We start from the raw sequence: 22,883 nt of genomic DNA, 5'->3' as shown, positions 1-22,883 counted from the left end.
GGGGAAGTAGGGCATTCCAGAGGGAGGAACAGCCTGAGCAAGACTATGGAGAGGAGATACAATGCTAGGTAGCAGGAAGAACTAAGGTTCTGGTTCTGACATTAGAACTTCAAGCCAATTTTGAGTCAAGTGTGCATGGTGAGGGTATTTAGTCACCCTCCTAAAGCAGCAACTTCCTTTTCTCAGAAATGAAATCAACCCTATCTTCAGGATTTCCCTCCCCCTTATAAAGACTCCTCCAACGGATGTTCTTCCTCTGCTTTAGAAGCCACCATGCCTGGAGACCCTTCTCTAACTTAAACTAATCCATCCATCTATCATATCAGACTGAATTCTCCACATACTTCATCATGTGTTTTTCTATGTGATTCTTGATTATTTCCTTTTCTCCCATACAATGCTTTGGAGCTGAAGACTGGCATATTTATTTCTTTCTCTTCTATCTTCCAGAACAAGTAAAACCACTGTAAATGTTGTCAATTTGTCATCAGATTTAGCATCTTCATAAACAGAAGCAGGGAATTATTTTTCATAATTGTTTCTCAGACAATTCTTTCGAACTAAATATATCAGAAAAGTAATTCACCACAGGAGATAAGTGCTCAAATTCATTAGATACAAAATAGTAATAAAACTGGAAACCCCTTACATGGCTAGAATGGATCAAGTGATCTGTACCCATGATCTCATTTCTATCTTCGCAGTCATATCTTAGCATCAGTATTATTACCTTGTAGATAAGAAAACTGAGTCTAGAGAGGTTAATTTTCTTGGTAGGAAAGTTAGAGAAAGCATCCCTGCAGAAGAGATCTTTGAAAGTAAAAAGTAACCAGGGTTTAACCCAGGAAATAAAGGAGAAAAGACTGTAACAGAGCAGAGCCAGGATTCAAACCTCTGTCTATATAACTTAAAAGTTCAAGTCCATGTATTTTTAAATTCATGAATTCAAATGTTAAAATTTTAAAGCACACATGTACTGCTCTCATTGGTCACCTTTAAAGATTACTAGAAAACAGTGAATGTGTGCAAGGAGTTAAATCCAATATTCTTTTGAGTTTCTTATACAAATAATAATGAACACAAATTCCCTCAGGGTAATCAAATAAGGGAAGTTTCTATAATAGAAATATTTCAGCTACTAAGTTAAAAGGAATCATATTAATAGAATTAATACATTACAGCTTCTAATGGATTAAGGGATCTGGACAATGAACAGAAACGGCTACTAATATCACAAAAAGAGAGACAAACAGGCATTTTTTTCCTCCTGATGGAAATACCCTACACCTCTATGAAGTATATTTGCCAAAAAATTAAAACCTGAAGGTAGTCATGCCTTTAGGAAACCATTTGCAGGAAATAGAGGAGCCTGAGGAACATGTCAAGAGACAACGCAGAAATTTAATCTTTAACCAGAAAATTCACAGGAAAAATGAGTTTCTTCACCAAATAGTTGTTATGGCTTAGATTTGTGGTATCCCCCAATCTCACGTGTGAGAGAATGCAAGAATGTTCAGAGGTGAAATCAGTGGATTGTGAGAGCTTTAACCTAATCAGTGGTTTAATCCATTGGTTAACTGAATGGTAACTGTAGGCAGTAAATTTTAAGGAGAGAGGTAGGTCACTGAGGGCATGAATTCAAGGCATATATTTTGTCCCTGGTCAGTGGAGTTCTCTCTGTGCTTCCTGATGGCTGTGTCTTGAGCTGCTTTCATCCACCATGCCTTTCTGCCATGATTAGTTCTGCTTCACCTGGGGCCTGAATCTATGGAGGCAGCCATCTATGAACTGAGACCTCTGAAACTGTGAGATAAAATAAACTTTTCCTCCTCTAATTGTTTTTGTCAGATCCTTTAGTCACACAATGAAAAAACTGATTAAAACAATTGTTAACAAAAAAATAGAAGGAAACTTATGGATTAAAAGAGACTTAAGACACATATTCACCATTAGCTATCTATAGACTTTATTAGAATCTAGATTCAAACAAATTGTTAAAAACATACATATGAGGCAAGTGGAGAAATCTAAATCTTGACTTGCTACTGGATATAATTAAGAAATTTTTGTTAATGTTTAGGTATGCTAAAAGTATTTCAGTTGCCTTTTAAATGAAGTCCTTAGGTTTTAGAAATACATTGGAATTATTCATAAATGAAATTGTATGAATGATTTGCCTCAAAGGAATTATATTCCAACAAGATTGAATGAATATCCAGATGAGACCAAAAATTGGCTGTGAATTGATGATTGAATCTTGATGGAAACCTGGAAATTCATTAAACTCATCAATACATTTTACATATTTTTGAAGCTTATAAAAATTTCAATAACATTTTGAGTAGTTTGTTATTAATATAGTAACAACAGTATGTCTATTAAGTCTGCTGTTTATCTTGCTCTTTTCTTCCTCATTTTCTGCAGACTATCGACCTTTTGTTAGTTCTATCATTCTCTTTCAAAGACTCAGTAGACGTACACCCATCCAAGGCTATCCTCTGTCAGGAAAAACCATCACCTGAGCTACAAAACTTCCCTTGGTTTAATTATCATTCTCCTCCTTTCTGAATCCAAATTTGGTTTGTCCAACTCTGAAATGAGCTAGCAGAATACATATATTTTCCAATCCTGAACTTCAGCAGCATAAAAAGTGCACACCCTTCAAAACAATTTAGATGACACCCTGTCACACCCCTTCCTCATTTTTCAACTTCACTTTTTGCCATCCTGAATTTTGACATCATAGACATTTACAATGATCAGCAAGGACCTAGTCCTTCTCCTTAGCAACTGTAAGTTTACTTACTGTTTATTTAGAAAAGCCAGAGCCCAGGCATGCAAACTCTAACCAAGTCCTAGTGATCCTTGGGTTCAAGACCCTTTTTGGGGGGGCAGTAAGTTAGGTTCTGAAACATGAGGAGACTTGTGCAAAACACATGGTAAGTGACCAGGACTCTCTAAAACTACAAAGGCAACTTTCCTCTCCAATGATTTTATTCAGAACCATAATTTTATGATTCATTTAAATAATGCAGTTAAGGCGCTTAAGTCCACCTCCTCTTGCTCTGCTTACTGAGTTAGTAGTGATAATGAACAACAGCCCCAAATGAGAAAATAGAGCTCAGAAACTTGAAGGCGTTACTGCAGAACCACAATCAGACCAGACAGCTCCATGAGCAGAACAGGCGGCCATGTTTCCATTATTTCTTCTCTTGAAAGATGCCAGGTGTACTTTGGGCCATAATGCTTTACGCTTCTTTTCTTTTTTTTTTTTTTTTTTTTTTAATCAGGGACCCCAGGATGCTTAACCACAGAGCCATCTCCCCAACCCATTGACCCATTGTATGTTTTATTTGGAGACAGGGTCTCACTAAGTTGCTTAAGACCTCACTAAGTTGCCAAGACTGGTTTTGAACTGGTTTTGATCCTCCTGCCTCGGCCTCCTGAGCCACTGAGATTACAGGCATGCACCACCATGCCCGGCCCTTACATAGTTTTCTTAATTTCATTTATAATTTTAACAAGGCTAATATGGAAAAAATTACTAGTACACATTTTAAACCCTTCTCCTCCTTCTTGACATGAAACAGATACAAAGATGAATAAAATTACCATGCTTAGTTACTGCTCTGTCATCAGTAGTATCTGGGCTGAAGTTGTTGCCTAAATGGTCACTGCAGATAATATTAAATTTTCTTCCCTAGATGCAGAAAAAAATGTTCCCATCTCATTCTATAAGTTTTGTAGTTTTCCAAGAAATAATGAGTCCAAGAATAATGAGTTTCCTGTAGTCCCAGAGGTGATGAGGAAATTATGGAGAGTGAGGCCTGGCTCTCACTGACTCCAAAGCCCTGCTTCCATGCAGCACTAGAGAGAGGAAAGTGCCATACAGGTGTATTGTCTTAGCTCAGAGGGAATAACAATCTTCTGGGAAGGGCCTAGCAGGACCTTAGAGCCATCTGTTCTTTAGTTCTCCTTCATGATCCTCCAGTAAAAAAGTCAAAGTAAGTTCTGTGCTTTTGAGAGAACTGTACACAGATGTTCTCACACAAAACCTGAGATTAGGTGTATATAAATGGTTGATGACTATGCTGCTGAATGCACATGATTCACTCAAAACATGGTGAAGCTCCAGCAGAAACCATGTCTTCAGGCCTCACCCTCAACCCCTGCCACAAGCTTATTCACACATGATGTATAGCCTGGCACCCAAACCCCAAAGCATCACTGAGTCAGAGCTCATCACATAGAACCCCTCATGCTATCTTGAAGCTTGGCCATGACACTTGTTTGAACAAAGGGTAGGAATGTGAGAAATGAGGAAGCCAAGCTGTTACCTATTCAGCAAAAGGTATAAAGAAGGATCAGCAGAACCAGGAAGAAAACATTCCAGGTTTAGCTCACCCAGAGGAGGTCAAAGGCTTCAGAGCCAGAATTCTGTTTTAAGCCTAGCTTTTCCCCTTAGCATATGAATGATCTGGACCATGTTAGCCACAACCTCCGCTTCCCCATCAACAAAATGCAAACAAATTAGCATCTACCAGAAAGAAATTACTCTTGCCAGGAGTGGTGGCATGTTTCTGTGGTCCAGCACTCACAAGGTGGAGGGTTGGTATCATTTGAGCCCAGGATTTGGAGACCAGGAAGCTGGGATATATTAAGAAGAGCCCCATTAAAAAAAGGGGGGGCTCACTATTGTACCATTGTTAAAATAGTAAAACTTGAAATGTTTATATAAATAAGTACTACTATTCTTTTGCTTTCAGAATATCTTTACTTAAACCCATTCATGTCATTGATATATATATACACCATGAAGTTCATGAATGCACTGTAAGAAAGGTGATCTGAGGATGAAATTGAAGAATATCGTGCTAAGTGAAATAAGCCAATACCAAAAAACCAAAGGCCTAATGTTTTCCCTGTTAAGTAGATGATGATTATAATGGGGGTGGGAAGATGGGGAGTGAGAGAAGAATGGAGAAACTTTAGATTACGTAGAGAGAAATGAGAGGGAAGAGGGAGTAGGGGTATGAAATATGGTGGAATGAGACAGACATCATTACCCTACGTACATGTATGATTACACGAATGGTATGAAACTACATCGTGCACAACCATAGAAACGAAAAGATGTACCCCATTTATGTACAATGAATCAAAATGCAGTCTGTAAAAATTTAAAAATAATAATAATAAAAAAAAAGTACTCTCTTTAACTCCCAAAAGTATTTTGAGATGATAATAAAAGGAATGACCTACCCATAGACTGCACTTCAAGGAGCACACAGACATGTCCTCTCAGTGGAGTGTGACTCCAGAGTTGGAAAGAAGCAAGTTGATATGTGACTGGAATAGGCTCTTAATGATAAAGTCCTGCACCCAGATGGCTGTCCCTTCTTCCACTCTCCTCCACTCCTCCTGGCCACTCCACTGTCAAGTTCCCTTAGTTCCTCCTTTTTCTTCATGCATTCAAGCCTTACTAGTTTGTGTCTGCCTCATTCAAATAAGTGTGTACGTTAAAGCTACTAGCACTCACACCAAAATACAATTTTTCACTGAGCCTGTAAACCTATAAGAATTTGTTTATTTACCTCAAAGTGAATCAGTTATATGCAAAAGACCCTGATAAATCTGCCAATGGGAACAAAACAAAGGATATATTAAAAACAGAGAAATTAACAAAAAAAAAGAATGGTGATCTGAGATCTGAGAACTATATCTGGATAGCTCTGTTTATTTAAAGCTCTTTCAATAACATAAATAGATATGAAAAATAAAACTAGGAATCAATAAAGACTATGATGTTATCTTTAGGGAGTTTACAATTTCAATTTCTATTAAGTCATCTTTTCATGTAATTCTACCTTAGAACTAAGTCTAGGTGTCTTTTCTTTAACTATTAGGATCATAAGCTTATTTATCTTCTTGCTAAAGTTCAAAATCTAATTTCTAACACAGGTTACTTACTGTAATAAACTCTACAAGCTTTAAAATGACAGGTTGAAAGATACAATTTTTTAGAGTTATGAATTAATAGCTATATATGTCAAAGACTTTGAAAGTGCCAACTTTTTCATATTTATAGATATATTATTGAAATGATAAAAAATGAACTACAGAAAGAGGAAAGAACTGAGAACCACATATAATGAATCAAACATACTTAACAAGACACGTACAGACACTTTGGTGTGCATCTCTTTTATTACGTTACATTAATCAAATACTACTAAAGACATCCATCTGAGGAAAGTGTCACAATGATATTCTATAAAAACATTCTTTTAAAGAGAGTCCATTCTGACAGCTATATCAACTACATTGTCTTAAATGATTGTCAGGCCCACACTTCTCAGAAATTAACAATTTATGTATGTACTCTTGAGTTCTCCTCTCCGTCTGCCCACTTCTCCCACCTTAGTCCTGCCAAAGCTAGGTTTTTAAAAGAAAATAATTTAATTGGAAAAAATGCACAAACTCTCAAAAAGACTCAAAAGTCTGGGTGTAAATGATTTTTTAAATATTTTTAAAGCAAGATATTCCATCTAACATTTAAGTTTTCACAAATTACAATAGAAAATTCTGTTTATACATAGTTATGTATGATGAACTATCTTTTTATTTTCATGCTGATAGTCTACCTAAAATTTACAATTTTTACATTTAATTGTTCATGATGTGTGTTTGGATTTTTCTATTTAAATTTTAAATTTTATTAGAGTCCTCTTTTATGGAAAACCAAACTATCATTTAATATTCATTTTAATATTGAGATGAACACACATAAAAGCAAGCACATGAGGGAGAAGATGGGCAATACCTCAGGATTTGTAGACATTGGACTATGTGTAAGACATCGTATATGTACTGACCATAATAGTTAGCTATTCCATAAAAATAGCAATACTGTATTTAAAAATACAACCACTCTTGTCTTTACATAGCATAAGTTTTTTTGTTGTTGTTTTGGTTTTTTACTGGGGGTTGAAGCCAGGGGTACTTTACCACGGAGCTACATACCTGGTACTTTTTATTTTGTATTTTGAGACAGGGTCTCACTAAGTTGGTAAGAATTTTACTAAATTGCTGAGGTTGGCCTTGAGTTTTTATTCTAACTCAGGTTCCTGAGTCATTGGGATTATAGGCATGTTCCACTGTACCCAGCAACACATATTTTTAAACAGATACATCCAGATAATATTTATAGGTCTCTATGCTTATAGAGTTTTGCCTTTTCTAAGTTAAACTGCATCTTTCAACAATTTATATGCAGAATTTATTTTATCCTGAGAAGAGAAATTTCAAAAAAAGAAATAAAAAACTTTATGTCTAGAAGTTTAACTTAATTAGTCTACAATTGAATAATCAAAATTTAAAACCCAAAAACTAGTAACTAAATGTGAGACTGGTTTCTCTTGTCTTTGTTTTTAAAGAACACTTATACAAAACTGATGGTAAGCAGGAAGGGGATAAAGGTGTCTATGGGTGGCTTAAACCTCCACATAGTACACATTTGAGTCAGGGTCTCTCTATGGGCAAGATTTTTAGGCTTATATTACCTTCCCATGGGCGGGGGGGGGGGGGCGCAGAAATCAACTAACAAATAAACAGATAATTTTTCAATGTAATATAATATGACTAGAAACCTATTTTCTAAAATTGCAAGAATTGCACAGAAAGCAACATCCAAAGCATAGACATGCTGATTTTTAAGACTGTGCCTAGACTCCTATGAAATCTGGTTTTCTTACTATAAGACACCTGTGGGAGTTCTTATCCTTCCTCAGTACTTTCAAAATGACCAACTCCACTTACTGCTGTCACTCCCATGCAAAATTTTCGTATGTTAGATGATGATTTCTCATGTCAAAAGGACAATGACCCGGTTTAAAACAATTACCATCATCATTTTGACCAGTGGGATAAGCCCAAATATCTAAGTTTGGCAAGTTCCCCCTTCAGATTTCACAATGAAAAGCTAGAGTCATTTTTTTCTGATTAACTTTTTAACATGTTTGAAAAAAAAAAAAAAAACCTATCATATATATCATATAATTATTTTAGTGTTCTAGATGTCTAAATATGATTTTATTGATGGCATTTAATCTGAAAATGAACTTTACAATAGTGGCTTTCTAATTTTCTTTAAATATTCTAAAAGGGTATAGAAGGGTTTGAATTAAGCTAAACATAAAATGAGAAGCATGTACCTGACCATCGAGTCCCATGACTAAAATTTACCCTTCTATGTTATAAGAAAGATTCATAAAAGAACCGATTTAAGCACTTTCCCCCTAATCCTGGCCACAGTCCTACCAGGGAGGTACCTTAGTCTTATTTGAAATGGAAATTTAGTGAGATGGAATGTCTTGTCCAAGGTCACTGTGGTAGAAAGCAGCAAAAGCCAAATTCAGTGAAATCCAGCTCTTTCTGGCTCCTAATCTGTTTCTTAGAGTCTTTGGGGCTGCTAGCCCTAGAGAAGCCTGAAACAGCAGGGCTTCCTCAACTTTGACTATGTAGGACCAGTCAGTCTGGGCTCAGAGAGGTTCCTCTTTAAAAGTATGCTTCAAAAACCCCGCAGGTTGGCCTGAAGAAGCCTTCAACATTTAGGGCAAACTCTTAGCCAGGTAGACATTGTGGGGGGCAATTTCCTCAGAGATCCTTTTCCAATAATTTGTACATAAAAATCACAAGACACTTTTAAATGTCAAGTCACACTTATATTGTCTGTAAATCAGTCTGTTTTTTTCCCTCGTTACTGTTCTAATGGGACTATAAGAAGAAAAGGTGATAGAAAATATCATTTAAACAGAGTTCATTATCTCCCAGTCTGTGACCTGAAGTCAGGCCACTGGTTTTGTTTCACCCATGTAGTTTTAATTATTTAAGTTTTTCCCATGCTTCAAAAATGGCATTTTTTTTCATAAAATTCCAGATTTATGACTCCTTTAAGAAGTTAGGAAATCTGGCCATCCTATACCTATATCTGGCAATTGACTGGAACAGAATAAATGTCACTCAAGTTTAAAAAGGTCACATACTGTCTAGCTACCCTTCCTTCCTTCCTCCCTCCGTCTGTACCTCTCAATATGTCCAATTGTGTTACTTACTTGATCCTTATATACATCGTGTGTGTGTGTGTGTGTGTGTGTGTGTGTGTGTACTGATCTGAAGCATTTGCTGGATCCTTAGAGAAGCCTTGATTTTTTTCACAGGCTCCTTGCCCAATTTTTCTAACTTCAACACCAACTCCTTGAAGTTGAGGAAAGCTCATGAAAGAGAAAGTAAGTCATAAGAGTGTAGTAAATTCTGACTTTGAGTAATTCACAGTTCTTTTCAAACAAGCAAAACTGCCCTTGCTTTCTCCATCCCAATTTTCTAGTATAGAGGCTGAATGTGAGAAGGTTGATTTGCTTCCAAAACAGAGCAAATTTCTCAACAGGCATCATCTCCCCAGTAGGAGCAGCAGGCAGGTAAAGCAACCTGCCAATTCTCCATGCCTCTTTGAAGCCACTTAAGGAAAACCTGGGGGTAAAATAAAAAACAAATGGGAGAGAAAGTCTGCTCAGAAAGAGAATCCCAGGTTGCAGAGTCCCTCCCCCCTTTCTCTATTTGCATCCTTATAGCCCCCTATGACTTCCCCACTTGTCCAGAGTTTTGAAACAGAGTAAAGGCTCAGAAACAATTGGCAGGTGATTTCAAGTCATTACCTGCCTGCCATGCTAATTACAAGTCATTACCTGCCAGCAGCACACAGTTTTGTACCATTTGTGAGACACAGGGAGGATCTACTTAACTGAAAGGATCATTTTTCTCAGACTAAAGAATGGCAGTGTTGGCAGCCCTCTGCCCACCAGTGTAATGTAATGCGAAGCTGGCATGCATTCCACAAGGCTCATCCTTGAAGATGTGCACACAGGAATCTTGGGTGGAAAAGGCCAGAGGGATACCTGGAGCTTTCTGTCATTCATCACTATTTGCCTCACATTTTGTATTGCTCTGTATTATGGAAAGAAAACCCACAAATCCATTTTGCAGTTTTGGTGTAACAACTGTATTGAAACATACTAAATACAGAGCAAATATAACTCTATAATGTTAAAGGTGTGCTTTATAATCAATAGGATTAGAAGTGTCATTACTTTATCAACAAGACAAAGTTTAAGGGCTAGGGATATGGTGAAGGGCTTGCCTAGGATACAGGAGGCCTTGGTTCCAACCCCAGTACTGCAAAGAAATAAAAATAATTATAATAAGACAGAGTTCCATTATAAATCTTCATTTCTACTTGCATACTAGATATTGCTAATGTCTGTAAATTATGCATGTCTCTGTTATATGGAAGTCCATCAAAAACTGTCATTTGTAATCCACATTGTATATAAATTGTGAATCAATGGATAATTAAAAATTTTAATGCTTTCCAGTTACTTTTTAAATTATAAAGAACTCAGTTTTACTGGTTTCAATTGCAAGTTTAATTTTATTTTGTTATCCATAACAAACATAGGAATTCACCAGTTTTTAATTGGCATAGTTAAAATCCCCTTGTTTTACTCTTCTGTGTCCTGGCAAGGAACATAGGACATACTAGGTATGTCACACATTAAATTTTGCCTGAACTTTGAGGATAATTTCCAGGATTTTCCAAAATGACACTTCTTTTTATTCAGCAGCTTGAACATAAAGACAGAGCACTCTTCTGACTGCAAATATAGCAATTATACCAAGTTATGCTTTGACACTGTTACCACAGGCAAGTGGCCAAAGAGCATCCACAGTCAAAATATCTAAGCAAGTTAACAAGCTCCCTTTACTCTCTACAGAGAGGGAGAAGAAAGGGAATCCAACCCCTGAGAAATGTTAAAATGAAGGAGAAAAAAGGCTGTTGGTGTTTGTTAAAGAAAATGGTGTCAGTGTCTTGGACTGATCAAGGTGTAGAATCTGGGGCCCTGACAAATGCCCAGGCCTACGTTTGACAGAAAGCCTTTTTCCAGTTCAGATCTGCTTGATGATCTCAACTAATGAATGACTCAGGTCTGGAGCCCTTGCATTGGAGCTACACCTTGCTTTATGGTTCGGTCATACCAGTTCGCCCTCCCTGTCACCTCCACTCTCTCCCATCACTTGCAAGACTACATTTTACCTCCTCATTTTCAGTCCCATTTTACAAAATATCACCGCATTTATCACACAAAAGACATCGAAACTAATTAAGTAAACTCCAAAGAACTATTACAAATCATTTTGCTTCAGCCAGAGATATCAGATTTAATTAGGTGATCGGTGTTGATGGGGTACAAAAACAAAAGCTAACTCCTCTTTGAAAAGGTTCAGGCCCTATAGAGACCCAGTCTTCCCACTATGACACAAATAATAATTGAGCATTTCTTTAAAAAAAGAAAAAAAGACAAGCATGAAAAAGAGGTTTCTGTGTTAGAGACAAAAGCTTTCAACTAAGGTTTGTTTTCTCTTTTTGCCAGGTGATTTAAAAACAAAAAACATACTGTGTACAAAGAAATAGCTATAACCTACATTGATATCACCATGACACAGAATATAAAGTGGTCCTAACAAGCATAATTTTTGCAAGTGATTAATCAAAATCTATTTAGCCAGTCATCTTCAATAACTATCAACAGACTAGCTTAATATCACAATGACAATCATTTATTTTTCCCTAGGTTCTGCATCAGATAATAGGTTTTCTTCAGCATGTGAAACAAACGCTTTTAAGCTTAAAGTTAATAAAGTAGTTTAAAAGATTTGAGTTTTAGTGTCATGGGTTTCTTGTTCACAAGGAAAACAGAAGAAAAACTAGATTCTCCACACTACACAGTATTTGTGATCTATAATCAGCTGTTTCTATCGTTCACTAAGTATTATCTCATGTGTTGGCAATTAAAAATATAAGGTGGAATAATTATTTTTAATCAGCCTTTATGTGTTAGTTAGCAATCCCTGATCGATACGTCAGCTTTTCTTTTTTTCTTTTTTTAATGTTGGATCTCAAAACAAAGTATTTTTATTCTCAAAAAGAAGGCAACATTTTTTACAAAATATGTTTTGAATGAGAAGTTGAAAACTCAATTCCATTTCTTTATTTTCATGGCACCAATCTATGACTGCCAGACTTCTTAACCCCAGAAGCCATTATCATCTCAACTCTTACACTGTATTTCACATATACATGCACAGACACATAGAGAGATCATGAGGGTAAACAAATACATACTAGTTCACACATGATAAACATGATCCTTTTTGATTTTCACTGGTATTTATAGTGTGAAGCAACTCTGAATAATGGCTTTTTATATGCTGTTGTTAAACAATCTTCCTGGAACTTTTATCCAACAAATGCACATAACTTTATATGATGGAATAGCCTTAAAGCAAGTCTGAAACAGTCATACAAGTTACCAAAAAGGCCAATGCAATATTTCCTGAGTTTAAGTACACCTCAAAATTCCTTTCTTTGGCTCTTAAAATGTTGAAAGGAAAATAATTTTCTATGTTGGCATTTAAATGGTATCATTTCGTGTGAAAAGAGTTACTGGGACATTTGTTGGAAGTCAACAAAAATAATTTGGACATATTTTGAACTTATTTTATCTGACTCCTCGACATTTAATTTGGTGTGAAAAACGGCAATGGTAGAAAACAGATGTTAAGGGGCCAAGTATACAGCAGAGGTCAAAACAAACATAAAACACTGCTTCCATTTCTAAAAGAGGAGGGAAAAAAAAAAAAAAAAAAGATTCCTCCAGCAACAGGTTCTATGTTAAACCTGCTTTTTTATTGTTCTGCTTGTGATATCTGTAGACTACACAATGCAATACTGTCTGCCATGGAGCAATACCTCTCAGCACTAGTAATTTAAGACTTTCTTCTCTGTAATACACTGAACCATCATAACCTGTCTCTTCCCATTTAGTTTAACCTACAACCACCACATACTGATTTGGCTGTGTGTGGCTTTTTCTATTGCCATTTATTACTCTGCTCGACTCCTGAAATTCTGTTTGCAATTTAAGGCCACAAATTAGAAGCGTAAGTCATCTGTTTCCTATAATCCCCCTGTCAGGACTGGAATCGCATTTGGAGCTCAGCACTGAGCCTGAGCCTGGGCTCTTACAGACTTTCTGATTGGTTGGCCTCTCTAAAAGCTGCAGCAGAATAAATAAAATGCTCTGGAAAATAGAGGTTTAAAAAAAAAAAAGATGAAAGAAAATAAACTATTTCAAATATTTTCTTCTTCCTTCCATAATTATTAAATCAATTGTTCCAATAGCAGGGTGTTTTTTTTTTTTTTAATCCAATAAATAGCAGAGCTGAATTTTACTTCTTTGACAAACTGGTATTTAAGATTCCACGTGGGGGGCTGGGGTTGTGGCTCAGTGGTAGAATGCTTGCTTAGCATGTGTGAGACACTGGGTTCGATCCTCAGCACCGCATATAAATAAATAAATGAAATAAAGGTATCGTATTCATCTATAGCTAAAAATATTTTTAAAACACCATTCCACATGGGAGAAAAGTACTAACATGCTTCAAGCAACTATGCTTTTGCTGCACATGGAATATCTTTCATAAGTACTGCCATTTTCCCCACAAAACACATTTTGCTGTATTGCATATGTACTAATTAGCTGGTGTTTTAAAATAGTATCATAGATCTTTTGTTGAAGTAAAAATCTATGAAATCCTAATCCATTCATTCTACCAGGCCTTCACTTTTAATAAGCTTTACTTAGTATTCCTGGCTTTTAGAGAAAGATTTCAAAAGCTCAAGTAGATAATCAACTTATCTTTTTGGAAAATATTCTTTTACTAACATAAAAATTTGGGAATATGGGTGTTTTTCTTTATTTGTCTCCTTGATTCATTGTAGTAGACTTCTTACTGCCTCTACTGAGGCTTTAGATTCTTTTAGCATTTCATATTTTGAAATGTTCCACTCTTTCATTATTCTTTAAGTATTCAAAATATCAAAGACAGCAAGATACAAAATATAAACGGAGAGAAACGGAGAAGAGCCACACCTGAACACATTCTGAGTTTTCTAGGCCGTAGTGAACTGCCATTGGGCCTTAAAAATCATTAGTTAACTGGAATGAAATCCAATAGTCTGATTCATGTTTATTAATATACTTATATTAACCATACCCTGGCCAGAGGTTGGAAATAAATAGATCAATATTAGCTGAATGCCCCAAAAGCAGAGATTGTATTTCAAAAGAAAGCAAAATTCAATGGGAAAAATTATACATGTGATACAAGGTAAAAATAAAAATGAAATAAAATCATCATAACAATTTTCATTTAAAGAAAAACAAAATAATTTAATGAAAAATAAAAGAAACATAATATTAAATCATTTGAAAGGTGGAGGGTTATTTATAATACCGTTCCTGGAAATGTTTTCAGTTTCTGTAACTTAAATTTGATTTCTATTTTTTTTTTTTTTTTTTTTTTTACATGCAGCTTTTGCAGGCTGTCTATGGGGTGGCCTATGATCTCTGGTTATTTTAAAAGAAACAAAGGAGGAAAACTCGCCAAGATGTTGAGGTTTCGAAGGAAAAAAAAAAAAAAACATACATACACACACACAATTAGCTACTGTACATGCGCGCTCTGGTTATTTCTAGATTTTTTTTCCCCAAAAACTATACTTTCTGTGTTGCAGATTTATTTAATAAACAAATGCATCTTCTGGGCCCATAATACACAAATGCATGCTACTGTTAATTCATTTACAGAATGCGCCGTGATGGCCCCTGAGCAAAAGAGCAATCTTGTTATAATGAATGTGTACTATTCTTAATAAGCACACTGTAGCAACGACCCGACTGCACACAAAAGCACACCCAAACCATTCGGTTTGTTCCCAGAGCTCGGACACCAGCACCACTATTAAATAGCTGTGCGCTGGGAGAGCAATCCAGTATTGGCATGCAAATGAGCGCACGAAGAGGCCAGATGCTGCTCTTTAGAAAGGAAAAGTGCCTCAGCTCAAATTTGGGGGGAGAGAGAACCTGTGAATGTTACAAGCACAGGGCAGCTTCAAGAATGCAAGCCATTATATTTTTGACAGGGGTGGAACTGCCGGTGGGATGAGCTTATGGAAGATGAATAGCGTAGAACTTCTTGCAAACACGTGAACATTGAAGCACTCCATATTTCCATGGGTTCACCAGAGATTACTGAAGATTTTGATTTGAGTCTGTTTGTTTTTATTTTGTGTTTTTTTCTTCTTCTATTCTGATTCATTCTTCTTCCATTCTGGCCTCTTGTGTTGAAAACATAGGAGATTTCATCTTTACTTTTTAAATGGAAGGCATCATCATTTTTAGAAGTTAAATGATTCTCGAACATTTTATCATCGCAAAGAAAATATTAGGTTATTAAAAAGTACATGGATATTTTCCCAAAAAACTAGTTCAAAATGCATGATATTCAGCTGTGTTTGGAGACCTTCCTGGACTTTCATAATTTATGGTGGGCATATGACCCATTTGTTGCTGCCTTTATCTTATCATAACAATTGACAGACTTCAGAATAGAGTAGGCGGGTCCCCTGTACTCAGGAGACTGAAACTGGTCTTGGAACAACATTGGTATACTGTGTCCCAATCAGAATCAGAACACTGTTTTTCCTCTTGGCTCATTTTTTTTATTTTCTTTTCTTCTCTGTGTTTCAGAGTTACTGATTTATTTGATTTCTTCAAGATAGTTGGAGATAATAAGAATCAAAGTCATAGGTGTGTTTTGAAAACCTGACAAAAAAGAAGTAGGAATATCTATATGTTATAGAATTCACAAGGAAAGAAAATAAGACTACTAAAACAGAACTAAATAAAATATATGTGTAATATGTGCCTTATGTAATGATGGTATTTGGGGACAGGACCTTTCTCTCTGCCCTCATTATCAATGAATCACACAATGGTAGAATTTACCATGTCTTATTTCTATAAACTTTTTTTCAGTTTCCCTTTTTCAACTTATTTTATTTTTTATTTGCTCTTTTTAGAGATACATGATGATAGAATGTATTTTAACACATTATACTTACATGCAGTGTAACTTATTCTAATTAGGACCCCATTCTAGTGGTTGTACGTAATGTAGAGTTTTACTGATGGTAAATTCATATACAAACATAGAAAAGTTATGTCCGATTCATTCTAATGTCTTTCCTATTTCTATCCCCACTCCCTTCCCTTCATTCCTCTTTGTCTAATCCACTGAACTTCTGTTCTTCCCTTGCACCCCCTGCCATTGTGTATCAGCACCACCTATCAGAAAGAACATTTGACCTTTGGTTTTTGGGGATTGTCTTATTTCACTTAGCATGATAATCTCCAGATCCATTCATTTACCAGAAAAAGTCATAAAGTCATTCTTTTTTATGGCTAAGTAATATTCTATTGTGTATATACGCCACATTTTCTTTATCCATTCATCTGTTGAAGGGCACCTACATCTGTTGAAGGGTTCCATAGCTTAGTTATTATGAATTGAGCCACTATAAACATTGATGTGGCTGCATCACTGTAGTATGCTGATTTTAAGTCCTTTCAGTAAATACTAAGGAATGGGACAACTGGGTCAAATGGTTCCATTTCAAGTGTTCTGAGGAATTTCCATACTGCTTTTCAGAATGGTTGCACCAATTTTCATTCTTGTCAGCAATGTGTGAGTGAATGAACCTTTTCCCCCATATTCTGCCAACATTTACTGTTACTTGTATTCTTGATAATTGCCATTCTGACTGGAGTGAGATGGAATGTCAGTGTAGTTTTAAGTTACATTTTTCTAATTGCTAGAGACATTGAACAGCTTTTCATATATTTGTTGACCCATTTGTATTTCTTCTTCTCTGAAGTGCCTGTTCAGTTATTTCTATAAACATTTACTGAACACTTACTTACAGGGCGAATCCTACACCAAGCCCTTAAAAGAGTTGTATTTCTCTACAAACAGATTGAAACTGCTCCTGGAGTAACATTGATAGATGGTAACCCCACCAGAATTAGGGTGTTGTTTTTCCTCTTGACTCATTTTTAATTTGGGGCACATGGTAGTGGTCGAATCTACATACTAGACCTCTATATCATAAAGTATTAATTATGAACCTCACAGTAAATAAATCTTCTATACAGAAATATTGATTTTAGTAAAAGTTAAATTGGATATAAATTTATCTGGTGGGATTATTTATTTCATTTTTTTCCTTAGATGTCATATCATTGGATCTAAATTTCTGAGTAACTCCTTTTGGTCAGTCAGTTGGTGCATCAAATTCATCCATACATTTATTTCATAGTTGTTTATTGAGCAACACGTTAGTTCCTCCTGCTGCTGAAGCAAAACATCAAAACTTGATTGATGAAAACTCAAAACAATGAAAATTTATTATCTCATAGTTCTGGAAGATGGAAATCCAAAATCAATGGGTTAACAGAACTATGCTCCCATCTAAACCTCTAGGGGAGGGCTCTTCTTTGTCTTGTCCAACTTCTGGTGTCTCTGACCGTTTCCTAGTGTGTGGAAATAGTCCTTCAGTCCCTGACTCTGTCTTCATGTGACTGTCTGCTCTTTATGTCTGTCTCTTCTCATTTTATAAAGATATCAGACACATTAGATCAGGACACACCTTGATTCAGTATGATTTCATCTTAACTTAATTACATGTATAAAGACCTGATTTTCAAATTAGGTAGCATTCATAGATAACAGGGTTTAGGACTCTAAACATCTTTTGAGGGGGAGAAAATTCAACTCATTATAAGTACTCACTAAGTACCAGGTGCTTGTACCTGATTATCATGAAGAAACAAAATGCTGTGAAATCTGTTGTGGAATTCACCATGAGAAAGTTGCTGAATTTATCTGGCAATTTAAAAAATTAATAATAGAAAGAATGTTGTTGAAGATATTCTTTAGTTTCTTATAGAGTTTCCTTCTTATGAGAAATCACGGGAGAAAACACTCAGAATTCACCACCAGGAATAATTGAGTTTCTTTCAATTAATTGAAAATTTTAAAAATGCTTTTGATGCTATTAGACATGTAACTGATCTTATTGCTCTCTTTGATTTGGCAGCAAGTTCAAATTAAATTGGGGATTTACCACAAATAAGTATAAAATAACCTCACAATTCTATTTTATATAGTGAACTTTACCCAACTTAATCTATTTTTCTTCCTTTTATATCCCTTGCTAATTCCATTTTTTTAATCTTGCCAATGCATTATTAGAAGTAGCATTAAATGTCTAATTCTGGAGTAAAGCAAGGTATAAATGAATTTTTAAATTAATTAGTATAATTTCAAATTAATATGAGTTTTCCCTAAAACAAAAGTAATTTAAAAGATGAAATATATTGTGAAAAAAAGAATATATTTTTAATACTAATGTATTTGTTCTCAAATAATGGGATTAATTAAATAATAATGAAGTAGTAACAATATTTATGAAGCTAAGGTGAATCCTCATATAATGCTGAAGTTTGAGGGAAACCTTTGAAGCAATGAAGTTTGGAAAATTTCTGTATACTCTATAAGTAATAAAAAAAAAAGAAAATCAAGGGATTAACATGATCATTTGCTTAAGATATTTGAAGGCTGTCATACAGGTGGCATAGACATAGTTCAGAGTCAAGATTTAATATCAATTGGTATAGAATATTACAAGACAGAATGAGAAGAACTAACCCAAGATGACTAATACTGGGAGAAGATGTTCCATTCCCTTCTCTCCATTATTAGAAATGTTCTAACTCTGGCATATCATGAGTCAGGGACCTGAAATAAGAATCCTGTCTTGGTAGAACTAGGATTTCTTAAACCCAACTCCAAACTCCTAGGATCAATGATTTTATATGTGGTGTATTGGTTTGATTGTTTTGGTTGTTGTGTTTGTTAGCTTTGGGGTTTTTTAAATTTTTCTTTCTTTTTTTGTGGGTGTGTGGGGGGTACGTGTATGTGTGTGATGGGAATTTAATCCAGGGGTGCTGTACCACTGAGCACACATCCCGCATCCCCAGTCCTTTTAAATTTGTGACTTAAAGCAAGGTCACACTAAGTTGCTGAAAATGGGCTCAAACTTGCAATCTTCCTGTCTCACCCTCTCCAGTCTCTGGGATTACAGATGTGTACCACCCCATGCCCAGCTGGTTGTTAATACAGAGAAAAAAAAAAAAATTTTTTTTTAAAGAGATTTAACATATATATTAATTTCACAAACAGAGCCATTTAGGAAAGATTTGCACATTAAATAGGTCTATCTTAGCCCCAAGCATACACCAACACTTCCTTTATGCACTCTTACTGAGTAATACAACCATAATACCTATTATTTTGATAAGCAGATCATATTTTATCTTATTAATTCTGAAAACAAGCAACTGAAACTTAGCAAGAAAACCTTATTCATCCAATGGCCAATACCAAATCTGTAGCACAAGAACTGAGTTACCAGTCTCAAGATTACAATCAGAATTGGAGATATAGACATTCTAGCTTCCAAAGAGTCAAATCATCACTCAAACATTAATTTCAAGCCCTATGTGTTTTTTATTCCTTCTGCAATCTCCAGACATGTCCTAATGCAATCTTTAGACATCCAATTTCTGAATCTGGTCACTAAAACATACAGGATGACCCTGCAGCTCTTTTGAATGTGGCTCCAGGGCCACATAGCTTTAAGACCACATCCATGCACATTACCTTAGTCATTTTCATGACTAAACTTTTCTCCTACTCACACACTACTGAGCCAACTTTCCATATGGTAGGATCCCAGGATTTACCCAGTCATCTCCCTACAAACCTGTCTGCCATTCTGGGCTGCACTTTGCTTCTTGGGATTTCTTTCAAATGCATGTGCACTCAGTTCAGTAGATGAGATCATTATTCCTTACACCCTTTCCCTGATGGATGACAAACTACTGCAACAAAACTGAATACTCCCTGCATGTTATTTCTGGCTTTACTAGTGACGCTCTGTGGTTTTAGCCAAGTCACTCACTCTCTCCACAGTCAGGGCTCTTCAGTGGTAAACTGGAGGTTGTTAGTTTCAGCAGATCGTATGCAGGAAATACTGAAGTCTGCAGTTGAAAGTTTCTACAGACCTGGGAAAGTATTATCATTATTATTGTTGTTGTTTATGACTAACACAGCTGCAGAACTTGAGGATTTAAGATCTCCCCGTGGATTTTACTGTGGACTTCAGAACCTGAGATTTAATTTTGAAAGAATTAAATTTCCACTGCGCTTTTCGGGGGTGACTGTGAGAATGTGTGCTGACAGACTGTTGTCTTCGGAGGCAATATCCAGACTCACTAAGACAATGCCACAGTTTGAGCAGGGGTGACCCTTTCCCATTCATCTTAATGGAGTGTTAAACTTGAAGCCTAATTAGGTCCACTTAAATGCCAGCATTATTACACTTTTCTCTGCTTATCTTCATACCAGAAACAATCAACTAATGCACTCATTTAATCTGGGTGCGTGCAACGATCACATCCAGACACCCTGTCATTTTGATAGCCTGCTTTGCAGTCATAAAAGTACAAGTTTTAAACTTGCACTTTGGTTGTTTTTAATTGTCCACATAATTAGATTACTTTCTATTCCCTTGAAAACTTAGAGGTGAGACTGTATACACATATATTTGATGTTTGTAAGGCAGTAGGGTGTGATAACCATTCCCATAATGAGAAACTGATATCAACTTGCTCCCAGGATAACAAACCAAGATGTGTTAAATGAAAGATCCCATTCCTGTCTCTTAAAGAAGGCTCACAGATTTTATAGTTTATGTCCCCATCCTTTCTATATTCTCTAATTCATCATTGCTGCCCAGGCTCCATTTTAATTTTTAATTCTTGTAACAAACCTTGAACAAAACAGAATTAAAAATATATGAATTTGCACTTGATTATTTTGTACCTAGTAGAATCCAGATCTAAGCCCTTAATGCAAAGTCCTTGACTACCTTATAAAATATCTCGTAAAAGTGTATTTATTTACTCAGGGCTATAAGGAGATTAGTCTGTTTTCCTTTAGTGGTCTCTGTGCCAAGATGGCATATGAGAACATTTTTGAAAGTTTATGGTACAGGCATGTGGATAAAGACATTAATTATCGTCTTCAGGATGGGATAAATATCCCACCCCTCTACCTACATACTCCCTGCCTTTAGTCATACCTCATGTACCCCAAGCAGGTCAATGTTCATGAACATAATACTTGGAAGTACATTTTCCTAAGGTGTCTCTAGTACACATTACCAACTGCACCGTGGTTTTCTGGCTCTTCTTTGACAGACAGCAGACTGTGTCCTAGCTCACTTTGCAGTAGGGTTGGACTACGTCTAATTCTAATCAGTGGACTGGGACATGGAGGTCCCTATGGGGAGGAAACATTTAAAATAAAATGCATAACCCTTAGTGCCCTCTTTCTCTTCTTAGACAAACTCTGAACCCCCTTTTGAGCAAAAAGTGCCCATGGAATGGAAGCAGCCTGGAATGCTTGGTTTCTACATGGAGAGATTCCTGAATCCACAGAAGGTTTGTATGACTGAAAATATATGTTTCTGGTTAACCAGTGAGATCTTGGTGTTGGTACTATAACATTGCCGTGCCTGTCTGGGTTAGTAGAATGTCTCATATTAATTTAGCCAAATCTCATTAGATAGATACTCACTTTAATTTTCATTACTTCTTCTAGCTTCAGAGTGAACAAATGAAGGCATGGAGCTCAACCCAGACAATCCACCAGGGTCTGACTTCACTCCTCATCTTTGACTCCCTTGTGTCTTACCCTGCGATCTTAAATGGAGGGAATTAATAGAGGAAGGGAATCATGAGGGAGGGAGAAGAGAAGAGTATAGGGGAGCACTGGCAATGATATCTACCAAATTTTGCTATGCCCTTATATGCACATACCCTACAATGAATCCTACATATATATAATTATAATGCACTATAATAATAATAATAATAATAATAGAAGGGAGATGGGGAGAGGGATGACTAGAGTGAAAGGTAAGGTACTGGGGAATGAGACTGATGAAATTGTTATATGCATGTACAAACATAATATAATTAATCCCACTACTATGTATAATTATAATGCACCAATAAAAATGTTTTTCAAAAGTTAAGTTGTATGACGGGCTGATCATTTCACCATGAAAAAGACTTGAAAGATAATAGTTGTTTAAAATACTCAGGACATTTTCCAGAGAAGGAGAATACATAGTCAAAGTCAATAAAGAGTCAAAGAGAGTGGGAAAAATTCCTTAGGCTAAATCCTAAAACTCAGGTTCTCAGTATTCAAGAACATACTAGGGCAATCACTCATTAGCCCACTAAATAAATAGGACACTATCTAGAGTTATTGAGAAGAATCAGGGAACAGTTGAAAATAATTTGTTAAAGGGGGCTTATGTTAATAAAAATATCAAACTTTATCTGACTTGTACTAACCGGTATTTTTATTGAGCCATTTTGTTGGGGTACTTGTGAGAATTCAAAACTGCGTTTGAATTCCAGTGGTTTGGGAGGCTGAGGCAGGAGGATGGCAAGTTCAAAGCCAGCCTCAGCCAAAGTGAGGTGCTATGCAATGAGTGAGATCCTGTCTCTAAAATACAAAATATGGTTGGGGGTGTGGCTCAGTGGTCAAGGGCCCCTGAGTTCAATTCCCAATTCCCCCCCACCAAAAATCTTCCTATGCAGTACTAGAGATCAACCCAGAGACTAACAAACCATATCCCCAGCTTGCAAGCATTCAAACTTTTAAAACAATTTCTCCAACAACTTTGAAAGACAAAAAGTCAGTGTTTACTTTTTCAAAGATAGATTTAT

General features: G+C 36.0%; 1 long non-coding RNA gene across 2 annotated transcripts in view; it reads left to right on the top strand.

Moving 5' to 3' along the window:
- The window catches only part of LOC124980805 (uncharacterized), a 142,149-nt gene extending 120,054 nt beyond the window's left edge, over positions 1-22,095 (top strand). For both annotated transcript variants that reach the window (XR_007107873.1, XR_007107872.1), the window contains exons 2-3: positions 21,486-21,584; positions 21,745-22,095. This is a non-coding gene — a long non-coding RNA (uncharacterized LOC124980805). The remainder of the gene's footprint in view (positions 1-21,485; positions 21,585-21,744) is intronic.
- Positions 22,096-22,883: the final 788 nt, after the last annotated feature.

The sequence above is a fragment of the Sciurus carolinensis genome, chromosome 3 (genome assembly GCF_902686445.1).
Source record: "Sciurus carolinensis chromosome 3, mSciCar1.2, whole genome shotgun sequence".
NCBI classification, from domain to species: Eukaryota; Metazoa; Chordata; class Mammalia; order Rodentia; family Sciuridae; genus Sciurus; species Sciurus carolinensis.
This window is presented reverse-complemented; position numbering and strand designations above follow the sequence as displayed.